The sequence below is a fragment of the Pristiophorus japonicus genome, chromosome 9 (genome assembly GCF_044704955.1).
Source record: "Pristiophorus japonicus isolate sPriJap1 chromosome 9, sPriJap1.hap1, whole genome shotgun sequence".
Taxonomy (NCBI): domain Eukaryota; kingdom Metazoa; phylum Chordata; class Chondrichthyes; family Pristiophoridae; genus Pristiophorus; species Pristiophorus japonicus.
The window spans coordinates 204,961,312-204,989,049 of record NC_091985.1 but is presented as its reverse complement, the minus strand read 5'-3'; the positions used below and the strand labels follow the sequence as shown (position 1 = coordinate 204,989,049).

The 27,738-nt window shown below is 46.9% G+C and overlaps 1 long non-coding RNA gene and 1 pseudogene across 1 annotated transcript; both read right to left on the bottom strand.

The window, feature by feature from the left end:
* The window catches only part of LOC139273480 (zinc finger protein 850-like), a 254,673-nt pseudogene that overhangs the window by 102,583 nt on the left and 124,352 nt on the right, over window positions 1-27,738 (bottom strand).
* Window positions 5,071-16,369, bottom strand: LOC139273484 (uncharacterized). The gene is made up of 3 exons (XR_011595137.1): window positions 16,261-16,369; window positions 14,790-14,953; window positions 5,071-5,139 (listed from the first exon to the last, which is right to left on the bottom strand). It is a non-coding gene; the product is annotated as an uncharacterized lncRNA (long non-coding RNA).

Here is a 27,738-nt window from a genome sequence, read left to right as displayed (position 1 = left end):
CAAAAGAACCAAAGGCGACAGGAGAAAAAACTTTTCTTTAAGCAGCGAGTGGTTAGGATCTGGAATGCACGGCCTGAAAGGGTGGTGGAGGCAGATTCAATCGTGGCTTTCAAAAAGGGAATTGATAAGTACCTGAAATAAAACATTTGCAGGCGCACGGGGAAAGGACGGGGAGTGGGACTATTTACAATCTATATTAACGACTTGGAAGAAGGGACTGAGTGTAATGTAGCCAAGTTTGCTGATGATACAAAGATGAGAGGAAAAGCAATGTGTGAGGAGGACACAAAAAATTTGCAAAAGGAATAGACAGGCTAAGTGAGTGGGCAAAAATTTGGCAGATGGAGTGTAATGTTGGAAAGTCTGAGGTCATGCACTTTGGTAGAAAAAAATCAAAGAGCAAGTTATTATTTAAATGGAGAAAGATTGCAAAGTGCTGCAGTACAGCAGGACCTGTGGGTACTTTGGAGGCAGTTCAGAGAAGTTTCACTAGGTTGATTCCGGAGATGAGGGGGTTGACTTATGAGGAAAGGTTGAGTAGGTTGGGTCTCTACTCATTGGAATTCAGAAGAATGAGACGTGATCTTATCAAAACGTATATGAGGGGGCTTGACAAGGTGGATGCAGAGAGGATGTTTCCACTGATGCGGGAGACTAGAACTAGAGGCCGCCCAATTAAAACAGAGATGAGGAGAAATTTCTTCTCTCAGAGGGTTGTAAATCTGTGGACTTCGCTGCCTCAGAGAGATGTGGAAGCTGGGACATTGAATAAATTTAAGACAGAAATAGACAGTTTCTTAAACGATAAAGGGTTATGGGGAGTGGGCAGGGAAGTGGAGCTGAGTCCATGATCAGACCAGCCATGATCTTATTGAATGGTGGAGCAGACTCGAGGGGTGGTGTGGACTACTCCTGCTCCTATTTCTTATGTTCTTATGACTAGCTGAAGTGCTCTTGCAGAGAGCCGACATGGGTTCGATAGTCCAAAAGGCCTCCTACTGTGCTGTGACCATTCTATGATTCAATGATATCCAGAAAATTAAACTCCAGCCCAGTTATAGGGATTAATTATACCAGCGGCAACAAACCCCAACGGTCTGAGTGAACATGTTTCAGTCCTGGATGTGATTAACGGCAACAATAACAGCAGAGTCCAACCCCTGCAGTCACTTGTGAATTCGCTGGTGTGTCATCAGGTTGGATGACTGAGTGAATCCCTTCCCACACTCAGAGCAGGTGAATGGCCTCTCCCCAGTGTGAACTCGCTGGTGTGCTCGAAGGTAAGATGATCGAGTGAAAGCCTTCCCACACTCAGAGCAGATGAACGGCCTCTCCCCAGTATGAATGCGTTGGTGTGTCAGCAGGTGGGATGATTGAGTGAAACCCTTCCCACATTCAGAGCAGATGAATGGCCTCTCCCCAGTGTGAATGTGTTGGTGTGTCAACAGGTCAAATGATCGAGTGAATCCTTTCCCACACACGGGACAGGTAAACAGCCTCTCCCCAGTGTGAACACGCTGGTGTTCAGTGAGCTCGGATGAACAAGTGAATCCCTTCTCACACATGGAGCAGGTGAATGGCCTCTCCCCAGTGTGAATTCGCTTGTGTACCAGCAGGTTGGATGACTGAGTGAATCCCTTCCCACACACGGGGCAAGTGAATGGCCTCTCCCCAGTGTGAATTCGCTTGTGTACCAGCAGGTTGGATGACTGAGTGAATCCCTTCCCACACACTGGGCAGGTGAACGGCCTCTCTCCGTTGTGATGCCGTCGATGAGTTTCCAGTGCAGAGGGGCAATTGAATCCCTTCCCACAGTCTCCACATTCCCACGGTTTCTCCATGGTGCGGGTGTCCTTGTGTCTCTCCAGGTTGGATGATCAATTGAAGCTTCGTCCACATACACAGTATGTGAACGGTTTCTCCCCTCTGTGAATGGTGCGATGTTTTTTCAGGCTGTGTAACTGGTTAAAGCTCTTTCCACAGTCAGTGCACTGGAACACTCTCACTCGGGTGTGTGTGTCTCGGTGCTTTACCAGTCACACTAATGTTTAATATCTTTTCTCACAGACAGAACAGACAACCGTTTCTCCTTCCACATTCAAAGGCCGATGATATACAGGTGAATCGAGTGACTGTGATTGGTTCGAGTTTCCCGTCTGTAAATCCTCCTTTTCTAATATTCTGTAATAGGAGTTTACAAAAGTCAGCACTGAGGACAGACAATCCTAGTTTCTATGGAACATTCTTTCCTCTCTTGTTCTCCAAAGCTGTAAATTACCATCCCACACACTCTCCCTCCACCCCGTGCTGAAATCCAAACTCATCGCACCACCTCCATCATTTCTTTCCTCCATCTGCAGTTTTCTCACTCCCTCTTCTCTGGCTGGGTTCAGTTCTATATCCCTAGTGCGCAGACTGAGAAGAAACAAGGAAATTATTTTCTCTCCTGGTCACTGGGACCCTAAACCCCATCCATCCTCTGCTCCTGTACCAAGATGGCCGCGCAGGCGCCCTGATCCTGCCCAAGAATTCAGCTCGTTACCCCGAGCGGTCGGGTCTATCATCGCAGGTCAAACATGGAGCCTGCGGGCTCATATTCGGGGCCTGAGGCCGACACCAGGTGTTTATGAATCTGCCCAACCCACCGAGGGATCCAATTCCTCCGCTGAGCCCACAAGCTCCTACTGACTTGCGGAACGTCTCTTCCGCCTCAGACCACCTCCACCACTGGCACTGCGCCTGCTCAGAGCACAGCCTGGTCCCGTGTCTGGGCTCCTGGTGTCATTGATAGAGCACTTTACCCCTGCGCGGGGGATTCTGGTTACAGAAGTAAACGTTGCAACATTTGGTAGTGAAATGGATTGATTCAGGACAGACAGCAGGGATTATTGCAGGAAATAACACAGTGCAGTGTGAAAAGAAATGCAGTGGATGTTGTGTAGATGGATTGTCAAAAGGTGTTTGATAAGATGCCGGACAGGAGGCTTGTTGATCAAATTAAGGCTCACGGTATTAAAGGGAGTGGGGCCGCGTGGAGAGGAAGTTGGGTAAAGGGCAGAAAACAGAGAGTAGTGGTTAATGGATGTTCTTCAGACTGGAGGAATATAAATAGTGGTGTCCCCCAGGGTCAGTGTTAGGACCATTGCTCTTAACAGGATCTGGGCTAGGGAATAAGCACATAAGAATTAGAAGCAGGAGTAGGCCATTTGGCCCCTCGAGCCTGCTCCACCATTCAATAAGATCATATTGATTCATCAATTGATCCACCGCTACGAAAAACAATAATAAGAATAAAACCGGACGGACCACCCGGCATCGACCTCCGCAACGGCACACCCAGCCCAGTCTTTCTCACCAACATCTGGGGACTGGTGCCAAAATTGGGAGAGATGGTCCAGACTAGTCAAGCAACAGCCTGACATCGTCATACTCACAGAATCATACCTTTCAGCCAATGTCCCAGACTCCTCCATCACCATCCCTGGGTATGTCCTGTCCCACCGGTGGCGGTACAGTTGTATACATTCGGGAGGGTGTGGCCCTGGGAGTTCTCAACACTGACTCCGGACCCCATGAAGTCTCGTGGCTTCAGGTCAAGCATGGATAAGGTAACCTCCTGCTGATGACCACCTACCGTCCTCACTCAGCTGATGAATCAGTACTCCTCCATGTTGAACACCACTAGGAAGAAGCACTGTGAGTAGCAAGGTGCACAGAATGTACTCTGTGTGGGGGACTTCAATGTCCATCTAGACTGGCTCGGTAGCACCACTACTGACCGAGCTGGCCGAGTGCTGAAGGACATAACTGCCAGACTGGGCCTGCAGCAGGTGCTGAGAGAACCAACGCGAGGGGAAAAACCTACTTGCGCCCATCCCTTCGGAAAGGGCGTGAGAGTGGGATCAGCGGTAAGCCTACAAAGGGCATGAGTCAGCCAAGCAGCAGGACTTCGGAAAGGGCACAAGAGTGGGAGCAGCAGTAAGCCGACAAAGGGCGTGAGTCAGCCGAGCAGACAGCCGAAACAGCACCAAGTGACCTGGGAGGATAAGAAGTAAAAAGATTCAAAATGTGATGTCACAGGAAAGCAGGGAAGTAATTGGTTGGTCAGTTTCTCTATTTTCTTCGGCATTGGTTTAAATTAAGAGCTGGGATTAAAAATCTAAACTTTCAAAATGTGAAAAATTAATTAAATACATTAGAGATGTCAGGGCAAGCGATGTAGAAACATAGAAAATAGGTGCAGGAGTAGGCCATCCGGCCCTTCGAGCCTGCACCACCATTCAATAAGATCATGGCTGATCATTTTCAGTACCCGGTTCCTGCTTTCTCTCCATACCCCTTGATCCCTTTCGATGCAAGGGCCATATCTAACTCCCTCTTGAATATATCCAATGAACTGGCATCAACAACTCTCTGCGGTAAGGAATTCCATAGGTTAACAACTCTCTGAGTGAAGAAGTTCCTCCTCATCTCAGTCCTAAATGGCTTACCCCTTATCCTTAAGACTGTGACCCTTGGTTCTGGACTTCCGCAACATCGGGAACATTCTTCCTGCATCTAACCTGTCCAGTCCCGTCAGAATTTTATATGTTTCTATGAGATCCCCTCTCATGCTTCTAAACTCCAGTGAATACAGGCCCAGCCGATCCAGCCTCTCCTCATATGTCAGTCCTGCCATCCCAGGAATCAGTCTGGTGAACCTGCGCTGCACTCCCTCAATAGCAAGAACGTCCTTCCTCAGATTAGGAGACCAAAACTAAACACAATATTCCAGGGGAGGCCTCACCAACGCCCTGTACAACTGCAGTAAGATTTCCCTGCTCCTATACTCAAATCCCCTAGCTATGAAGGCCAACATACCATTTGCCTTCTTCACCACCTGCTGTACCTGCATGCCAACCTTCAATGAATGATGAATCATGACACCCAGGTCTCGCTGCACCTCCCCTTTTCCTAATCTGCCGCCATTCAGATAATATTCTGCCTTCGTGTTTTTGCCCCCAAAGTGGATAACCTCACATTTATCCACATTATACTGCATCTGCCATGTATTTGCCCACTCACCTAACCTGTCCAAATCACTCTGCAGCCTCTTAGCATCCTCTTCACAGCTCACACCGCCACCCAGTTTAGTGTCATCTGCAAACATATTACACTCAATTCCATCATCCAAATCATTAATATACATTGTAAAGAGCTGGGGTCCCAGCACTGAGCCCTACGGCACTCCACTAGTCACTGCCTGCCATTCTGAAAAGGACCCGTTAATCCTGACTCTCTGCTTCCTGTCTGCCAACCAGTTCTCTATCCACGTCAGTACATTACCCTCAATACCATGTGATTTGATTTTTCACACCAATCTCTTGTGTGGGATCTTGTCAAAAGCCTTTTGAAAGTCGAAATACACCACATCCACTGGTTCTCCCCTGTCCACTCTACGAGTTACATCCTCAAAAAATTCCAGAAGATTTGTCAAGCATGATTTCCCCTTCATAAATCCATGCTGACTTGGACCAATCCTATCACTGCTTTCCAAATGTGCTGCTATTTCATCCTTAATAATTGATTCCAACATTTTCCCCACTACTGATGTCAGGCTAACTGGTCTATAATTACCCATTTTCTCTCTCTCTCCTTTTTTAAAAAGTGGTGTTACATTAGCAACCCTCCAGTCCATAGGAACTGATCCAGAGTCGATAGACTGTTGGAAAATGATCACTAATGCATCCACTATTTCCAGGGCCACTTCCTTAAGTACTCTGGGATGCAGACTATCAGGCCCTGGGGATTTATCGGCCTTCAATCCCATCAATTTCCCTAACACAATTTCCCGCCTAATAAGGATATCTTTCAATTCCTCCTTCTCACTCGACCTTCGGACCCCTAGTACATCCGGAAGGTTATTTGTGTCTTCCTTTGTGAAGACAGAACCAAAGTACTTGTTCAATTGGTCTGCCATTTCTTTGTTCCCCATTATAAATTCGCCATCTGCAGTAAGTGTTGGCTGCTCGAGGAACTTCGGCTCCACGTTGATGAGCTGGAGTCCGAGCTGCAGACACTGCGACACATCAGGGAGGGGGAGAGTTACCTGGACCCTGTGTTCCAGGAGGCAGTCACACCCCTTAGATTCATCAATTCAAATTTGGTCCATAGTTAGGGACAGGAGGGTGTGACTACGAGCGAGGGAGCTGTGGGGACCCTGGAGGTAGTGATGGAGGAGCTTCAGCTCTTGTAATTGTCCAACAGGTACGAGATTCATGCTCCCTGTTTGGACGAGGGCAGGGACTGCAGGGAGGATGAGCAAACTGACCACAGCGCCGTGGTACAGGAGGCCATTCAAATGGGGGTAGTAAAAAGAAATGTTGTGGTAAGAAAGAGTATAGTTTCGGAGATAGATACTGTTCTCTGCAGCCGAGAGCGTGAGTCCCGAAGGCTGTGATGCCTGCGAAGTGCCAAGGTTCAGGACATCGCCTCTGGGCTGGAGAGGAACTTGGAGTGGGAGGGGGAAGATCCAGTTGTCATGGGCCACGTAGGTACCAATGACATAGGTAGAACAAAGAAAGAGGTTCTGCTGAGGGAGTTTGAGTAGCTAGGGGCTAAATTAAAAAGCAGAACCACGAAGGCAATAATCTCTGGTTTACTGCATGAGCCACGTGCAAATGTGCATAGGGTAAATAAGATCAGAAAGATGAACACGTGGCTCAAAGACTGGTGGGAGAAATGGGTTTCGATTCATGGGGCACTGGCACCAGTACCGGGGCAAGAGGGAGCTGTTCCGTTGAGATGGGCTTCACTTCAACCAGGCTGGTGCTAATGTCCTGGCGAAGCGAATAACTAGGGCTGTAAAGAGGGCTTTAAACTAAATAGGTCGGGGGGGGAGCAGTGGGGGGGGGGGAAGGGTTCAGGTGAGAGGAAATTTAAAAAGTCAAAAGAGCAAGGAGAAGGCAATAGGGTAGCACTGTGGGAAATGAGAATCAGACTGTGACAGGAAAAGACAGAATGTATAAAAATAAGAGTGTAACAGAAGGTAGGGTCAAAGCAGGGAAAAATGGTAAAAAGTCAAAATTAAAAGTTCTTTATCTGAATGCACACAGCATTCGTAACAAGATAGATGAGTTGACGGCACAAATAGATGCAAATGGGTGTGATCTGATAACCATTACAGGGACGTGGTTGCAAGGTGACCAAGGCTGGGAACTAAATATTCAGGGCTATTTAACAATTCAGAAGGATAGACAGAAAGGAAAAGGTGGGGTAGTTCTGTTAATAAACGATGAGATCAGTGCAGTGGTGAGAAATGATTTTGGCTCAGAAGATCAAGATGTAGAATCAGTTTGGGTGGAGATAAGAAATAATAAGGGGAAGAAGCACTGGTGGGCGTAGTCTATAGGCCCCCTAACAGTAGCTACACTGTTGGATGGAGTATAAATCAAGAAACAATGGAGGCTTGTAAGAAAGGTACGGCAATAATCATGGGCGATTTTAAGCTTCATATTGATTAGACAAATCAAATTGGCCAAGGTAGACTTGAGGAAGAGTTTATAAGAGTGTATCTGGGATGGTCTCCTTGAACAGTACGTTGCAGAACCAACCAGGGAGCAGGCTATCTTAAATCTGGTATTGTGTAATGAGACAAGATTAATAAATGATCTCATAGTGAAGGATCCTCTCGGAAAAAGTGAACATAACATGGTTGAATTTCAAATTCAGTTGGAGAGTGAGAAAGTCAGATCTCAAACCAGTGTCCGGATTCTAAATAAAGGCGACTGCAAAGCTATGAAAGCAGAACTAGGGATGTTCGCTGATGACTGCACAGTATTCAGTTCCATTCGCAACTCCTCAGATAATGGAGCAGTCCATGCCCGCTTACAGCAAGACCTGGGCAACATTCAGGCTGGGGCTGATAAGTGACACAGAAACATAGAAAATAGGTGCAGGAGTAGGCCATTCGGCCCTTCGAGCCTGCATCACCATTCAATAAGATCATGGCTGATCATTCCCTCAGTACCCCTTTCCTGCTTTCTCTCCATACCCCTTGATCCCTTTAGCCGTAAGGGCCATATCTAACTCCCTCTTGAACATATCCAATGAACTGGCATCAATAACTCTCTGCGGTTGGGAATTCCACAGGTTAACAACTCTCTGAGTGAAGAAGTTTCTCCTCATCTCGGTCCTAAATGGCTTACCCCTTATCCTTAAGACTGTGACCCCTGGTTCTGGACTTCCCCAACATCGGGAACATTCTTCCTGCATCTAACCTGTCCAATCGTCAGAATTTTATTTGCTTCAATGAGATCCCCTCTCATCTTCTAAATTCCAGTGAATATAAGCCGAGTCGATCCAGTCTTTCTTCATATGTCAGTCCTACCATCCCGGTAATCAGTCTGGTGAACCTTCGCTGCACTCCCTCAATAGCAAGTGTAAAAGAAGATAGCCATCCGTGGCTAACTAAAGAAATAAAGGACGTTATCCAACTAAAAACAAGGGCATACAAAGTGTCCAAAACTAGTGGGAGGACAGAAGACTGGGAAGCTTTTAAAAGTCAGCAAAGAACGACTAAAAAAATGATTAAGGAAGGGAAGATAGACTATGAAAGTAAACTAGCACAAACTATAAAAACAGTCTCTATTGGTATATAAAAAGGAAAAGAGTGGCTAAAGTAAATGTTGGTGCCTTAGAGGACGAGACCAGAGAATTAGTAATGGGGAACATGGAGATGGCAGAAACTCTGAACAGATATTTTCTATCAGTCTTTACGATAGAGGACACTAACAATATTCCAACAGTGGATAGTCAAGGGGCTATATGGGGGGAGGAACTTAACACAATCACAATCACGAAGAAGGTGGTACTCAATAAGATTATGGGACTAAAGGCAGATAAATCCCCTGGACCTGATGGCTTGCATCTGAGGGTCTTAAGAGAAGTAGCGGCAGGGATTGTGGATGCATTGGTTGTAATTTACCAAAATTCCCTGGATTCTAGGGAGGTCCCAGCAGATTTAAAACTGCAAATGTAACACCCCTATTTGAAAAAGGAGGCAGGCAAAAAGCAGGAAACTATTGACCAGTTAGCCTAACATCTGTGGTTGGGAAAATGTTGGAGTCCATTATTAAAGAAGCAGTAGCAGTTCATTTGGATGAGCAAAATTGGTCAGGCAGAATCAGCATGGATTTATGAAGGGGAAGTCATGTTTGACAAATTTGCTGGAGTTCTTTGAGGATGTAAGGAACAGGGTGGATAAAGGGGAACCAGTGGATGTGGTGTATTTGGACTTCCAGAAGGCATTTGACAAGGTGTCACGTAAAAGGTTACTGCACAAGATAAAAGTTCACGGTAATATATTAGCATGGATAGAGGATTGGCTAACTAACAGAACAGAGTCAGGATAAATGGTTCATTCTCTGGTTGGCAACCAGTAACTAGTGGGGTGCCGCAGGGATCAGTGCTGTGATCCTAACTATTTACAATTTATATTAACGACTTGGAGGAAGGGATCGAGCGTAACGTAGCCAAGTTTGCTGACGATACAAAATGGGAGGAAAAGCAACGTGTGAGGAGGACACAAAAAAATCTGAGAAGGATATAGACAGGCTAAGTGAGTGGGCAAAAATGTGGCAGATGGAGTATAATGTTGGAAAGTGTGAGGTCATGCACTTTGGCAGAAAAAAAATCAAAGAGCAAGTTATTATTTAAATGGAGAAAGATTGCCAAGTGCCGCAGTACAGCGGGACCTGGGGATACTTGTGCATTAAACACAAAAGGATAGTATGCAGGTACAGCAAGTGATCAGGAAGGCCAATGGTATCTTGGCCTTTATTGCAAAGGGGATGGAGTATAAAAGCAGGTAAGTCTTGCTACAGCTATACAAGGTATTGGTGAGGCCACACTTGGAACAGTGTGTGCAGTTTTGGTTTCCATATTTATGAAAGGATATACTTGCTTTGGAGGCAGTTCAGAGAAGGTTCACAAGGTTGATCCCAGGGATGAGGGGAGGGCAGTGGTTGACTTATGAGGAAAGGTTGAGTAGGTTGGGCCTCTACTCATTGGAGTGGAGAAGAATGAGAGGCGATCTTATCGAAACGTATAAGACTTTGAAGGGGCTCGACAAGGTGGATGCAGAGAGGATGTTTCCACTGATGGGGGAGACTAGAACTAGAGGTCATGATCTTAGAATAAGGGGCCACCCATTTAAAAAGGAGATTAGGAGAAATTTGTTCTCTGAGGATTGTAAATCTGTGGAATTTGCTGCCTCAGAGAGCTGTGGAAGCTGGGACATTGAATAAATTTAAGACAGAAATAGACAGTTCCTTAAACGATAAGGGGATAAGGGGTTATGGGGAGTAGCCGGGGAAGTGGAGCTGAGTCCATGATCAGATCAGCCATAATCTTATTGAATGGCGGAGCAGGCTCGAGGGGCCGTATGGCCTACTTGTTTCTATTTCTTTTGTACACTGTCTAACGAAACGCTCCCAGGGCAGGTGCAGCATGGGTTAGATACAGAGTAAACCTCCACCTACACTGTCCCATCAGAGACTCCAAGGGCAGGAACATAAGAAATAGGAGCAGAGTAGACCATTTGACCCCTCGAGCCTGCTCCACCATTCAATAAGATCATGGCTGATCAGATCCAGGCCTCAACTCCACTTCCCCGCCCACTCCCCATAACCCTTGAATCGCTTATCATTCAAAAATCTGTCTATCCCCACCTTAAATACATTCAATGACCCAGCCCCCACAGCTCTCTGAGGTAATGAATTCCAAAGATTCACGTCCCTCAGAGAAGAAATTGCTCCTGATTTCCCTTTTAAATGAGCGACCCCTTATTCTGAAACTATGCCCCCTAGTGTTAGATTCCCCCACGTGGGGAAACATCCTCTCTGTATCTACCCTGTCAAGCCCCCTCGGAATCTTATACGTTTCAATAAGATCACCTCTACGTCTTCTAAACTCCAATGAGTACAGGCCCAACCTGCTCAACCTTTCTCATTATGACAACCCCTTCATCTCAGTAATCACCCTCGTGAACCTTCTCTGAACTGCCTCCAGTGCAAGTATATCCTTCCTGATATAGTGTGGTGTGGTCTTACCAATACCATGTACATTTGCAGCAGGACTTCCCTACTTTTATATTCCATCCCCCTTGCAATAAAGGCCAACATTCCATTTGCCTTCCTAATTAATTGCTGTAACTGCATGCTAAATTCTTGTGTTTCATGTACAAGGATCCCCAGATCCCGCTGTACACGGCATTTTGTATTCTCTCCCCATTTAAATAATAATTTGCTTTTTTATTTCTCCGACCAAAGTGGATAAGCTCACATTTTCCCACATTATACTCCATCTGCCAAAGTATTGCCCACTCACTGAGCCGATCTATATCCCTTTGTATATTATTGGAGTCCTCGTCACAACTTGCTAGGCTAGCACAGTTTAGATACACAGTAAATCTCCGTCTACATTATCCCATCAAACACTCCCAGAGCAGGTACAGCATGGGTTAGTTACAGAGAAAAGCTCCCTCCAAACTGTTCCATCAAACACTCTCAGGGCAGGTAGAGCACAGATCAGATAAATTGTAAAGTTCCCACTACACTGTCCCATCAAATACTCCCAAAGCAATTACAGTATGGGTTAGATACAGAGAAAAGCTCCCTCTAAACTGTCCCGTCAAACTCTGCCTGAACAGGTACAACATGGGTTAGATACCGCGTAAAGCTCCCTTTACATTGTCCCGTCAAAAACTCCCAGGGCAGGTACGGTACTGGTTAGATACAGAGTAAAGCACCATCTACACTGACCCAACAAACACTCCCAGGGCAGGTACAGCATAGGTTAGATACAGAGTAAAGCTCCCTATGCATTGTCCCATCAAACAGTCCCAGGGGCAGGTACAGCACGGGACAGATGAAGACGAAATCTTCCTCTACACTATCCCATCAAACACTCCCAGGTCAGCTACAACATGGGTTAGATACAGCGTAACGCTCCCTCTACACTGTCCCATCAAACATACCCAGGGCAGGTACAGCATGGGTTAGATACAAAGTAAAGTCCCCTCTGCACTGTCCCATGAAATACTTGCAGGACAGGTAAAGCACAGGTCAGATACAGAGTAAAACTCCATTGACATTATACAGAGTAAATCTCCCTTATTACAACAGTGACTACAATCCAAAAGTACTTCATTGGCTGTAAAGCGCTTTGAGAGGTCCGGTGGTCGTAAAATGCACCAAATAAATCCTAGTCTTTCTCCCTCTACACTGTCCCATCAGACACTGCCAGCCCATAATAAGTTGAGGTCAGTGAGGTTAGTCGCTAGGCACTACAGTGATGTCATAAAGCAGGGCCATTTAAAGGTGGAGAGCTGGGACATCCTGTCTCAACACACATCCCGCTGTTCATACTGAGAATCCCCGGGGAAGGGCCAAGGCCCTGAGTGTGGAACACAACCAAGGGGGAAAGAGGAGGAGAGACGGTGCAGTGTGGGAGATGAGGGAGGAGTCTGCTCATTCCCAGGGGCAGATCAGACAAAGTGCTTTGAGTGGTGGGTCCAGCAATGAAACTGAAAACAAACCAAAGGGAATAAATAAAGATCCAATCCAAGGGAACAAGCAACGGGTCATTGGGCAGAAATCACAACCAGCCCAAAGTTATTCAATGGGCGAGCATCGACTGCTTATTGTGGGAAGTTCCACACTTAAACCATCCAATGAGTGAAGAAATGTTTCCTAACATCTCTCTTGAATGGCCTGGCTCTGATTTTAAGGTTATGTCCCCTCGTCCTAGACACCCCAAACTGCAGAATAAATTTCTCGCTATCTCCCCTAGCAGTTGCTTTCAAATTCACATTAAATTCCCAGAGACTAGGTGAAGTATGGGTTGGATACAGAGTAAAGTTCCCTCTACACTGCCACTGGGCGAACTTCAGTGTCCACCGCGAGTGTACTGGGCAGCTTATCAATTAAAATTCAGCAGCAGTACGATCTGTCACTGCACTGAAAACTTTCCACCCGCAGCTCCTGATTGATCAGTTTCAGGTTAAAGCTCCCTCTAAACTGTCCCAGGGCAGGGACAGCACGAATTAGATACACAGTAAATCTGTGTCAGAGGAACTGTACCCCAGTGAGAGTCGGTGCCAGAGGAAACTGTACCCCAGTGAGAGTCGGTGCCAGAGGAAACTGTACCCTAGTGAGAGTCATGACAATTCGAAATATCTTCAGTTATCAGCAACAAATTGCATTAATATCTTGCCTTAAAAGTAGTAAAATGTCCCAAGGCAATTCACAGGACCGTTATCAAACAAAATTTGACATCCAGTCACGTAAGGAAATATTAGCACAAGTGACTAAAAGCTTGTTCAAAAGGGTAGGTATTAAGGAGTGTTATAGAGAGGTTTAGGGAGGGAATTCCAGAGCTTATGGCCTCGGCAGCTGAAGGTACGGCCACCAATATTGGAGGGATGAAAATTGGGGCTGCTCAAGAGGCCAGAATTGGAGGAATGGAAAGATCTCTGAGGGTTGGAGGGTTGGAGGAGGTTATAGGGAGGGACAAGGTCCTGGTCGGATGTCAAAACAAGGATAAGAATTTTGAAATTGAGGCACTGATGGAGCAGGAGCCAATGTAGTTCAGCGAGCTCAGGGGTGATGGGTGAAGGGAAATTGATACAAGTTGGGATGAGAGGGCTGAGGACAGATTGAGTAGAATAGGCCTATATTCTCTGGAGTTTAGAAGAATGGAAGGTGATATCATTGAAACATAGAATTCTTAGAAGAATTGACAAGGGCCGGATAGTCTCGAACTAGGGATCGATCCTAGTATTAGGATGAGATCGCCTATTTAAGACTGAGATGAGAAGATATTTCTTCACTTAAGAGTTGTGAATCTTTGAAATTCTCGATCGAATAGAGATCTTACTATATGGCAGAGTAGATGGGAGGGGTTGTATGGCCTACGCCTGCTATTTCTTGTGTTCCTGAGTAAGGATACGGGCAGGAGTGTTTTTGATAAGATTAAAGTTTACGGAGAGTGCGTGGTGTGATGCCGATCAGGAGAGCATTGGAATAGTCCAATGAGGTGGTAACAGAGGCATGGATGAGGAAGGGGCAGAGACCGGCGATGTTATGGAGCTGGAAGTAAGCGTACTCGGTGATTGAGGGAATATGGGTTCAGAAGCTCACCTCGGGGTCAAGTACGACACCAATAAATAAATTGCAACTCTCCGTATCTTTGTTTCAGTATATTAGAAAACTACATATCTCTAGTGATCGATTAATCGGAAATGTTTCAATATTAGTAGTTATCAATATATTTTCTTATAATTCTAAATGTTCATGAATGAATAATTGATTCTGTCAGTGATAGGCCGTGCTGGTATTTCAGATTGGTCTGTGCATCATGATCAGTGAATTGACGACGTGCTTCATGTTCAATCTTTCCATTGGCTTTCTCACCAGATGGGAAATATTTGAACACTGAGATCTGATGGTATCGGTGCGAGTTCAGTCCCACCGAATGTACAGAGACGGGTCCATCTGCTGGGCTCTGCCTCAAACTGGAGTCACCTCTTAGATCAAAGCCCTTTACTCTAAAACACACACAAGATTCACTGTGACTGTGTGTTTAGAGAAAGAAACTGATCTCACTTCACATCCCATTGCACGGCCTCATGCTGGATAATTGTGCTCGGTGGTCAGACTCTCCCAGTCTCATTTCCTGTCTTAACTTGTAACCTGTGTGTACTGTCTACAGGACCGGTGTGTATCTGAGTAAATGGCACTTTCTCTTACCTTTCTCCCCAGTCGATCTATTGAAGCACTTTCAATCGGAAGGGGCTCCCTGGTTGGTGCTCTCACAATCCTGTGCTGGTTCACCTGCTGTTGTTCCTCAGTCCACAATCCGTTTCCTTCCAGCTGTAGAACTTTCTCAATCACTCCACCATTCACCGGGAGATCTAATTATGACAGGGCAGAAAATTAGAAGAATATTAATGTTGTGAAGTGGAATGTAGTGTAAAGTGTTTTTCCAACGTTTCAGAAAAGTATATGTCCAGTATTTCTGTTTGATTTTATCCTTTTCCTCAGATCTCTGTCCCGCCCATCTGGACTTATAGAAAATCACCAGAATTCTCCCCGGCTTACACGCTGTCTGATCTCACTGGGCCCCCGGGTTACACACCGTCTGATCTCACTGGGCCCCTGGGTTACACAGTGTCTGATCTCACTGGGCCCCCGGGTTACAGTGTCTGATCTCACTGGGCCCCTGGGTTACACACTATCTGATCTCACTGGGCCCCTGGGTTACACACTGTCTGGTCTCACTGGACCCCCGGGTTACACACTGTCTGAGCTCACTGGGCCCCCGGGTTATACACTGTCTGATCTCACTGGGCCCCCGGGTTACACACCGTCTGATCTCACTGGGCCCCCGGGTTACACAGTGTCTGATCTCACTGGGCCCCCGGGTTACAGTGTCTGATCTCACTGGGCCCCTGGGTTACACACTATCTGATCTCACTGGGCCCCTGGGTTACACACTGTCTGGTCTCACTGGACCCCCGAGTTACACACTGTCTGGTCTCACTGGACCCCCGGGTTACACAGTGTCTGATCTCACTGGGCCCCCGGGTTACACAGTGTCTGATCTCACTGGGCCCCCGGGTTACAGTGTCCGATCTCACTGGGCCCCTGGGTTACACACTATCTGATCTCACTGGGCCCCTGGGTTACACACTGTCTGGTCTCACTGGACCCCCGGGTTACACACTGTCTGAGCTCACTGGGCCCCCGGGTTATACACTGTCTGATCTCACTGGGCCCCCGGGTTACACACCGTCTGATCTCACTGGGCCCCCGGGTTACACAGTGTCTGATCTCACTGGGCCCCCGGGTTATACACTGTCTGATCTCACTGGGCCCCCGGGTTACACACCGTCTGATCTCACTGGGCCCCTGGGTTACACACTGTCTGGTCTCACTGGACCCCCGGGTTACACACTGTCTGAGCTCACTGGGCCCCCGGGTTATACACTGTCTGATCTCACTGGGCCCCCGGGTTACACACCGTCTGATCTCACTGGGCCCCCGGGTTACACAGTGTCTGATCTCACTGGGCCCCCGGATTACACTGTCTGATCTCACTGGGCCCCCGGGTTACACACTGTCTGAGCTCACTGGAAGTTTCAGTCTATCTCCCGCATGTCCCCAAACTCTGAGCTCCGGGGCTGTGTGTTAAGTTCGGTGTTTTCCCTCACAGACTCACCATACCCTCCCCGCCCTCCGGTCGAGCGCTCTGCCCCAGCCCCAGCCGCCCACCATCAGTCCGGTTCCCTGCGGCTCCCGGTTCCCCAAATTGTCCAACCGCTGGTTACAGCAAACTACGCGGCATCCGGGCACTGGTGGTGGAGAGTGCGGCACCGAGCATGCGCACTGCGACTACAGGGCGCCTTCCTGCATAAATTAATGACCTTCAGAGAATTCCCGGCCGTCTATTGGCTGCACGAAGCGGATTGCCACCACTCCCACCAATAGGACCCGGCAGCGCCGCAGAGCCCCGCCCACTGTGATGAAGGAGCGCTGGGCAGCTCGGCGGTCACGTGGCTCCTGATTTCAAAAATACCGACCGTTCAACCGTTACCATGGAACGTCATAGCCCCGCCCACTTCGCCTGTGACGTCACAGATGGCGTCCGCCTGCGCCGACTCCCAGCTCATTCAATGCCTCAGATGGAGCACGCGGTGTCCACCGGTACGCTCGCGGCCTTCCGCGAGAGGTGGGCACCGGAGGGACTGGAGTGCATCATCACGCCCGGCAACCAAATTTTAATTTGATTTTACGTTTTAAAGTTTAATTTGTTTTAATTGCCGGTGTTTTTAGTGTCCCCTTCCCTTTTATAGGGGGCACTGGAAAAATGTGATTTTAGCGCCCAAAAAAAAAACCAAAAAAAAAATGAAAAACACAAAAAAAAAGGAAAAAAGGGCCTTGTAAATGTCTGGTGTGTCACTCAGGTCGGGTGGCACGGTTTAATGTTTTATGTTTTTACAGGTGAACTCCAAAAAGAGTTTCAATGCCTCACTCCTGCAGTATTAATAATAACTCTTCTTTTAGAGCGCCTTTAACAGCAGTGTTACAGGACACAACACATACGTTTGACAAAAGAAGAAATTGCGGCAGATGACCAAAAGCTGGGTCAAAGAGGTAGGTTTTAAGGAGGGTCTGAAAGTAGGAAAGAGGCGGAGAGGTTTACGGAGGGAGTTCCAGAGCTCGGGGCCCAGGCAGCTGAAGGGCCGGACACCGATGGTGGAGCGATTATAATCGGGGATGGTCAAAAGGGCAGAATTTGAGGAGTGCAGACATCTTGTAGGCTGCAACAGATTCCAGAGATCGGGAGGGGCGAGGCCCTGGAGTGATTTGTAAAAAGTGATTTGTGATTATTAACAGCAACAACTTTTAACAGTGAGTCTTGTTTATTTTGTTTATTTGTACATGGGACGTGCTGGCAACGGAAGAATGACCATAATATGATAAAATGTTACATTAAGTTTGAAAGTGTTTTCGTTAAATCCAAAACTAGGATCTTAAATCTAAACAAAGGGGCGAGGCGAAGGTCGATTAGGAAACTACATTAAAAGGTATGAAGGTAGATAAGCAATGGTGAACATTAAAGAATTAATACATAATTTACAACAAACATTGTAAATGCACACATTGTAAATGCACTCAAACCCCACAGGGAAGGTGGTCCAACCGTGGCTAACAAGAGAAGTTAAAGATATTTTTAGATTAAAGGAACAGGTTTATAATGTTGCCAAAAGAGCAGTAAGCCTGGGGATTGGGAGCATTTTAGAATTCAGCAAGGGAGGACCGAGAAGCTGATAAGGGAAAATAGAATATGAGAGTAAACAAGCGAGAGACATAAAAACAGACCTGTAAACGCTTCTATAAGTATATTAAAAAGGAAAAGATTAGCAAAAGGAAATGTGGGTCCCCTACAGGCTGAGACAGCAGAAATTATAATGGGGAATAAAGAAATGGCAGAGAAATTAAACACATACTTTGGGGAGAAATTGCAGTTAGAAGCTTCCTTTGGGTGAAAGCCTCTGACCGGAATTATTTTAACAAAATGACCTGGTGGTCCCGGAGGAATATAGGATTGTGGTCGGAGTCCTAGTTTCGCAGTGCAGCGTACAGTAATATGTCTTCCAGGTATGTATTTGTATCCTGGGATCACGTGGGCTTGGACCACCAATGAACATCTAGTATTCTCATTGATAATAATGGGAGCTCCGGTTGTACGAGTTCCCATTGCTATCAACTGCAACAACTTTTATTAATGTAGCGCTTTTAACGTGGTAAAATGTCCCAAGCAGTGTTATAAGACCAAAAATAAATTTGCCACCGAGCCTCATAAGAACAAATTACAGCAGATGACCAAAAGCTTGGTCAAAGAGGGAGGTTTTATGGAGTCTTAAAGGAGGAAAGAAATGTCCAGAGGCTGAGGGGTTTAGGGAGGGAATTCCAGAGCTTAGGGCCCAGGCAGCTGAAGGCCCGGCCACCGATGGTTGAACAGATCTTATCAGGAATGCTCAAAAGGGCAGATTTTGAGGAACGCAGACATCACTGGTATTGTGAGGCTGAAAGAATTTCGAGATAGGGAGGGGCGAGGCCATGGAGGGATTTTTAAACAAGGATGGGAATTTTGAAATCGAGGCGTTGCTTAACCGGGAGCCAATGTAGGTCAGTGAGCAAAGGGGTGATGAGTGATCGGAGACTTGATGTGAGTTAGGACACGGGCAGTCGAGTTGTGGATTACCTCAAGTTTACGTAAGGTAGAATGTGGGAGGCCATTCAGGAGTGCGTTGGTGTAGTCAAGGTAAGTAGAAGTAATAAAGGCATGGATGAGGGTTTCAACAGCAGATGAGCTGAGGCAGGTGCGGGAAATATTATGAGATGGAAATAGAAGGATTTAGATATGCCACGGATATTTGGCCAGAAGCTAATTTCAAGGTCCAATATGATGCCTAGGTTGCTTACAGTCTGGTTTAGCCTCAGATAAATGCTAGGGAAAGGGATGGAGTCAGTGTCGGAGGAACGCAGTTTGTGGTGTGGATCATAGACAATGGCTTCGGTCTTCCCAATATTTAATTGAAGAACGTTTCTGCTCATCCAGTACTGGATGTCGGGCAAGCAGTCTGACAATTTAGAGACCGTGGAGGGGTCGAGAGAAGTGGTCGAGAGGTAGAGCTGGGTGTCGTCAGCGTACATGTGGAGCCTGACTCCATGTTTTTGGATGACATCACCAAGGGGCAGCATATAAATGAGAAATAGAAGGGGACCAAGAATAGATCCTTGGGGGACACCAGAGGTAATGATGTGGGGGCGGGAAGAGAAGCCATTGAAGGAGACTTTCTGGTTGATTAGATGGATAGGAATGGAACCAGGCGAGTGGAGCCCCACCCAGCTGCACATTGGTGGAGAGGCGTTGGAGGAGGATAATGGAGTGGCCAACTGTGTCAAAGGCTGCAGACAGGTCGAGGAGGGTTAGTGTACCTTTGTCACAGTTACAAAGACTGTCATTTGTGACTTTGATGAGAGCAGTTTCAATACTGTGGCAAGGGCGGAAATCAGATTGAAGGGATTCAAACATGGAGTTTTGGGAAAGATGGTCATGAATTTGGGAGGAGGCAACACAGTCAAGGACTTTGGAGAGGAAAGGGAGTTAGAGATGGGGTGGAAGCTAACAAGCACAGTGGAATTGTGAATGTTTAAAATGTATAGAGACATTGAAGTTGAGAGCGTGGGAATTGTATAGGGACAGTATAAGCTAACAAAGAATTCATGGAGGAATAGCCATGACATCTCGGACTCGAGACTGCGAAATGTTACAACACTAACACATATTGAAACAAAACCCACAGCTTGCAGAAAAACCTCAAGGTCTTATTAAATCATGTTATTAACCTGAAACATTAACAGAAGGTCTTTGTTTAAAATCAGACCATACTTAGGTCGGCTTATGAGTGGACAAAGGGAAAGAGGGACCAAAAGAGATAGGTTGAACTAGGATGTCACTCTAGCCCTATCTTGTTATCTTTTGCCGAGAATGTATAACTGTTGTCGCTTTACGATGTAACTTCACTTATCCGTAGGGAGTGTGTACGCTCGACCGAGAATGTATATCCTCTGTCTGATAAGTCTTGCCGGCCGGTAAAATAAAGACTGCTTTGTTCAAAGCACAAGAGGTATTCGACTCAGTAATTTTACTGAACCAGATTGAGAAAAAAGAATCTACATTTACAGAATCAAGAGGTTTTTTTTTGAGGAGAGGGGTGATGACAGCAGACTTGAATGAGAGGGGGACAATTCTTCTTCGGCAGTCCCTTGAAGTCGAGGATGACTTGCTTCCACATTAATATGAGTTCTCAGGTGACTGAAGTCCAATGCGGGACCTACAGTCTCTGTCACAGATGGGGCAGATTGTGGTTGAATGGATGTTGGTTGAAGGGACGAATGGGTGGAGTGCTTGGGTTGCCGTGCACTACTCCTGCTGTTTGCGCTTGTCTTCTGCGTGCTTCAGGTGAAGAGACTCGAGGTGTTTGGTGCCTTCCCGGATGCTTCTCCTCCACTTAGCAGTCTTGGGCCAGGGATTCCCAGTTGGCAGTGGGGATGTTGCACTTTTTCAAAGGTTTTGAGCGTGTCCTTGCAATGTTTCCTCTACCCACTTGGGGCTTGCTTGCCGTGTCAGAGCTCCGAGTAGAGCGTTTGTTTTGGAGTCTAATATCGGGCATGCGGACAATGTGGCCCATCCACCAGAGCTGATTGAGTGTGATCAATACCTCGATGCTGGGGATGATGTCCTGAGCGAGAACACTGACGTTGGTGTGCCTTTCCTGCCAATGGATTTGCAGGATCTGGCGGAGGCAACGTTGCTGGTACTTCTCCAATACTTTGAGGTGCCTGCTGTACATGGTCCATGTCTCTGAAGCATATAGGAATGCGGATATCACTACTGCTCTGTAGACCATGAAGGAGACAGTACCTGAGGAGAGAGAACCGTTAACAATGTCAGCTAACATGGGAGCCAGAAAAGGACGTTGTGTGGTCAGCAGTTTAGTGGGAATAGGGTCAAGGGAGCAGGGAGTGGGTCTCATGGACAAGATGAGCATGGAGAGGTCAAGAGGGGAGATCAGAGAGAAACTAGAGAGTGATGTGAGTTTAGAACTATGGCAAGGGGGAACTTCAGAGGAACATTGCCCCCATGGGCTAGGGGAAGGAAGGGAATTGGAAGAGGCAGATAATTGGATGGTCTCAATCTTTGAGACAAAGAAATCCATGAGCTCCACACACTTGTTGTTGGAGGTAAGTGTGATGGAGACAGGGGAGAGGGGTTTAAGGAGACGGTTAGCAGTAGACAATAGTAGCCGAGGGATGATCCTGGAATAGTGAGCAGTTTTTGCAGACAGGAGTAGGACCCGAGAATGCTTTATGTGGTCGAGCCAGATCTGGAGGTGAATGGCTAAACCGCTTGTCCACCACATCCGTTCAAGTCTGCGCCCCTTGAACCTGAAGGAGCGAAGATAAGGGCTGTACCGGGGGAACGGCCAGGGTGAGAGAGAGTAATAATAGGGACTAGGGCATCAAAGGTGGTAGTGAGGGTGTGGGTGAGCAGATCGGTGGCTGCAGAAATGTCGGTGAAAGGAGGGCCAAAGGCTGGACAGTTGGAGTTGATAAGTGCAGTTGTAAGAGAGTTTGAAGAAAGTGTTTTCCTGGGGAGGATGCAGAAGGAAGTAGATTTGGGTGGGGCACGGGGGATGTGGGTGGAGAGCGATACAAGGTAATGGTCAGAGATGGCCTTATCTGTAATTGACACGGTAGGAATAGCGAGGTTACGAGAAATGGCAAGGTCAAGGGGGAGGCCGTGAGTATGGGTTGAGGAGTTCACGTGGAGGGAGAGATTAAGGGAGGACAGGAGGGTAGTGAACTCACAAGAGAGAGAGCTTGATGAATTGAGATGAATGTTGAAATCACCGAGGATGAGAAGTCACTCGGTGCAGAGGATGAGGGAGGAGAGCAGTGAGGATATATCTGCGATAACATTTTAATCATACTTGGGAGGATGAGAATTTTAAATGAGGTAAGAGGGGTGGAATAAGGTGAGATGTTCAAAGGAGGAGAAAGTGCCGGAGGAGTAGGGGGACAGACCAAGGTATGATTTGATAATGAACCACACCACCACCACGGCGGTCTGGGCGAGGCAAGTGGTGGAAGGTATAGCCGGGAGGAGAGGCTTCGTGTAAAGGTAATGCGCCATCATCCCTCAGCCAAGTTTCCGTCAGGGCCATGATGTCTATCATCCACGATAAGCTCATGGATGGCAAGGGTCTTGTCCGCAAGTGAACGGACATTCTGCAAGGAGATACGGAGAGGATCGGTGATGGCTAACCCACTGCCAGCATCCACAGGGTCAGGGATTGGAGGGGTGAATTGGATGGGAGGAGATTGGCAAGGTCAGCCCCATCCCACCCTGCTCCCGGGCAAGCTGGGGGCAAGGTCGGTGAGAGGAGGATGGGACAATTGGGGTTGCTGCTCGTGAGGAGACAGTGACGAGTGCCACGGTGGGTCCTTCGGCAGATGCCAAGAGAGGCACAGAGGGAAGCTGCAGGCTTATCTCAAAGGGAGTGGAGCCTGGGATGGTGGCAGGAGAGTAGGGAGGTCGGAGAGTAATGAAGGGTTGGGGGAGGGATTTGGGAGGACAGAGTATCTGAGAGGGGAGAGATGAAAGGGGGCATGACGACAGGAGAGATGGTCAGGGAGGGATAGAGAGAAAAGAAAAAGCGGGAGAAGGAAGTGGAAGTAGAAGGCAATGGCTCTGGTCCGAAGTGGCAGCAAATAGACACGGGGGAAAAACTCAGTTTACACAGTGAATAGGGAATACTACAATAGTACAATCAGTATAATCAAGATCAATTATATTGAAACAAAATTGATTAATATATAGGTTAATTATAAGTAAACTTAAAATCAGAATTTGAGTAATTGAAAAGTTAAATCAGTCTCTAGCTGTCTCATTAAATCAGTAAATCAATTCCCCGGTAGATCAAAAGGCACAATGAGAAGTAATCATTCCAAAGACCATTGATCCAACTTCTGTCCTGTGATTGTATAAACTGATGCTCTCCACTCTCTGTCCTGTGATTGTATGAACTGATGCTCTCCACTCTCTGTCCTGTGATTGTATGAACTGATGCTCTCCACTCTCTGTCTTGTGATTGTGTGAACTGGTGTTCATCCAACATATCAGCTTTTGGCAGGTGACTGCTGCACTGTATGCTTGCAGGAACGACTACATCAAGTTCCCCGTGACCGCCCAGGCAATGCGTGACAGCGCTGTAGGCTTCTCCAAGATTGCTGGCTTCCCCAAAGTTGCATTGACTGTACACACATCGCCTTAGCGAGCACCTTTGGACGATTCCGTGGTGTACAGGAACAGAAAAGGGTTCCACTCACTAAACACCCAACTCATCATGGTAGTTGATGCCAGATACCCAGGGAGCATCCATGATGCTTTCCTGCTGCGTGAGAGCGCTACATCTGCCATTTTTCAGCAGCAGCCACAAGGGCAGAACTGGCTGCAGAGGGACAAAGGGTACGGCCTCGTCACCTGGCTTATAACTTCTCTATGTGTAACCCGGACAGAAGCCGAGTGTCACTACATGTCTCACATAATGACACGCAGCATCATTGAGAAGACCATTGGCATACTGAAGCAGCGTTTCCGATGTCTGGACCACTCTGGAGGTTACTTGCAATACGCCCCTGAGACGGTCAGTCAGTTCACTGTCGTGTGCTGCATGCTGCACAACTTAGCCATCATGAGGCAATGGCAACTGGAAGTAGAAGAGCCACCTCAGGCGAGAGGGGATGAGGATGATGGCGAGCAGGCTGATGAGGAGGAGGAGGAAGCCATGCAACTACCTCAACCCGCAGGACGATGCCGGAGGTGGGGGTGTCCGTCGTGCACCTTTTACCATTGCTCGAGCCTTGTGTCACTGACTAATCCTTCAACACTTTGCTGCATGAAGGCTCAGCGGCATGTTTCATAATTGACCATGTTTACTGTTTAGACCTGTTCTGTAATGTGTTGTGTTCAGTGAAGAAGTAATGTTAATGAGGCTGCTTTAATTTTTAAAAGAATTATGTTTATTAAAAATGTTTACCACTTGTACTTAAGTTAACTTTAATAAAAATAGTTTTGTATCAAATTTTAAACTTTTCAGTTAAGATCACTTGCAAACTTTAAACTTGTAAATTTACATCACTTACAGACATTAAACTTGTAAATCTACATCACTTACAAAAACTTTTCAATTGAGATCAGTTAAATAACAATAACATAAGAATAACAGCAGCAGCAAACACACTTTAGCTGCAGCCATCTCTCCTTCCCCTTATTCTAAGACTTGCCCTTGTTGACTCTACCCTTGGCCGGTGGTGGTGGTGCAGGCATTCTCCCGCCGGTACCAAGCTGCTTTTTTCGAGATCTTGGGGAGCGTGCATTTCCTGTTGGGGACGGACAGACGGCAATGTGGAAGGCCCGACTTTGCTCTCTTCAACCGAGGGTGATCTAGGGTTTGAAGTGGGAGTTGCGGCAGTTAATTCTGTCAATTGCCGCGGGGCAGTGACCGCCTGGGTGTGTTCCCTTATTGCAGTAGCTGCCTCCGACATTCCCTCCCTAATCTGCCCCGACAGCATATCAACCACCTGTGATATTCTCTCCCTAATGTCTCCCGACCGTGTATCAGCTATCTGTGACATTCCCTCTCTAATCTACCGTGATAGCGTATCAACCACCTGCGACATTCCCTCCCTAATGTCCCCTGACAGTGTTCCCAATTCTCGTGAGAGTGTTGTTACTTCTCCCCATCCCACTGGTGGTTTCCAGGCGTGATCGGGTAAAGTCAATGGTCCCCCCTCAGTGCCTTGCTCTCCCCCCTCATTGTGCTGTTGAGCTCTCCTTCCCCTCCTCACTCTGGGTGTGGCTCACTGCAGCCCACTGTGGGACACCATGAAATGTCACATCACTCGTAGCAGTCTGGAAAGGGGCTGGCATGTCAATGGATGGCACCACCTCCTCCAGATTCAGTGTGATAGTGTCACGATTGGGGGCTTCCCTCTCACCCCACTGCTCATCCTTGTCCTGCTCTTCCTCTGTAAGTTCGGCATGAAAGATGTTATGTTCAGGGTCCTCTGTTCTGAATGTTCTTCTGCGGCATCGGGTTGTGCTTCCTCAGGGATGGGCGCAACTTCTGCAAAATATAACAGGCAAGACCATCGGTTAGCAGCAGGGGAGGGGGCAGGGTGGCATGAGTAGGCTCACATAGAGCAGGCTCATTTGAAGGACCTAGATGAATGATAGCACATTGCATAAACCGAAGCGTAGCTGACGGAGAGTACATCCCATGAACCGAAGCATGGCTACCCCGTTCAGTACTTAACAATTAGCCAGCCAGACTGTGGAATTTGCAGGACTTGCCCTCTCTCTGGTGTCTGGGCCCAGCTTGTGCACCGGTTGTTGACCTAGAGCCAGCATCCATCATACCAGTGACCCTCGCTTCCAGGGGTGTCAGTGGGTGCAGATTTACCGGACCTCCTCCAGTTCAATTTTGCTCTCTGTTCTGTGCCACCTTCCTCTGCAAAGATGAAAATAGAACTTTTTAGAGAGTTGGGGGCGAGGGGGGGGGGGGGGAGGTCTGTCTGCTGTGCTGGGTGACACACACATATGCTCACACTTACAATTGTAATTCCAGTGCATAAATGAAAATATTACTTGCACCAATTGCTTGGCCAAGGTCCTGCCACTTCTTTCTGCACTGCCTTCCGGTCATCAGAGTTCCACAGAAATCTTCTGCAACTTTGTCCCAGCATTTGTTCATTTCTTTTGGCTTTATTTTAATAGGATCTTTGTTCTGAAGCTCATGCCATCGGCCCACAATGACAGAAACCAAGGCCTCGACTTCTTCTGATAGAAAATGTTTGGTCCTTGTCCCCCGATCCCATGTTGCAGCTCTGATTTTTCTACTCACAAGCAAGTTCTCACATACACCTGTCTGTTTAAAAATGGCTGAATACAGACCAGGAAGTGTATTGTGCAAGCGCAGGCACACGCGTCACGTGGAAAAGGGGATTTTTGTTTTGGTGCATGCACAGAAGGCGGCCTCCATGTTTCAGCTCAGATCTTAGGCTCCACCCACAGAGCTTAAGGACAATCTGCGCCACGCCAAATTCAAAATTTAAAACGGCAAAAATTGCAACTTTTTTGTTGTTAGGGCGCAAAAAAATCGGCTGTAACTCTTCACCACTAAAAATCAGCAATATGGAAATTTGAGCTCCAACGGAGTGGGAATGGGAAGATCCAGTTTTTATGGTCTATGTAGCAACCAACGACATAGATAGAACTAGGAATGAGGATCTGCTGAAAGAGTTTGAGCAGTTGGGGTCCAAATGAAAAAAATGAACCTCAAAGGTAATAATCTCTGGATTGTTACCTGAGCCACACAACAATTGGTGCCGGGATAAGAAGATTGGAATGTTGAATGTGTGGCTCAAAGAGTGTTGTGGGAGACAGGGGGTTTGCTTTAAGGGGCACTGGCACCAGCACTGGGGAAAGGGGGAGCTGTTCCATTTGGGATGGGCTCCACTTGATCTGGGCTGGAACCAGTGTCCTGCCAAATCGAATAGACAGGGCAATATACAGAGCTTTAAGCTAATGAAGGGGGTGGGGGGAGAATTCAGAAAAGTACAGCATGGTTTAGATATGGAGAAAAGGCAGCAAGAGAAATGTCAAGGCTGTAGAGCAGAGCAGAGCGGAGTTTTGGATAGAAATAAGCAGAATGGGTCAGGAAGGGACAGAGAGAGTAACAAAGGAAATAGGGCATTACTGACTAAGGTGACATCAGGGAAAAATAGAAAAAAGTCGAAGCTAAAGGGACAATATCTGAATGCCTGAAGTATTCACAACAGAATAGATGAATTAATAGCGCAGATAGAAATTAATAGCTTTGATTTAATAGCCATTATAAAGACATGGTTGCAAAGTGACCACAGTTGGGAACTAAACATTCCAGGATATGTAACTTTTAGAAGAGATAGCAAAATGGAAAAGGAGAGGGGGAAGCCCTGATAATAAAGGATGGATAAAGACAGCAGATGGAAAGGATCTTTGCTTGTAAAATCAAGAAGTAGAATCTGTTTGGGTAGAGCTAAGAAACAGCAAGGGGCAGAAAACATTGGTGGGAGTTGTTTACAGGCCCCCAAACCATAGTGGCACTGTATAAATCAGGAAATTAGGTGTGCATGTAACAAAGATAATGCAATAATCATGGGTGACTTAAATCTGCATATAGACTGGGCAAACCAAATTTTCAGTAATAGTGTGGAGGACGAATTCATGGAAGGTATACAAGGTGGTTTTCGAGATCAGTATGTTCAGGAACCAACTGGAGAACAGGTTGTTTTAGATCTAGTATTGTGCAATAAGAAAGGGCTAATTAATAACCTTTGTAGTAAAGGGGCCCATAGGGAAGAGGGACCAAAATATGATAGAATTTTACATTAAATTTGAAAGTAACTTAGTTAAATCTGAAACTAGGGTCTAAAATCTAAACAAAGGAAACTATGTAGTTATGAGGGGGGAGTTGGTTAAGGTAGATTGGGAAACTACATTAAAAGGTATGATGGTAGA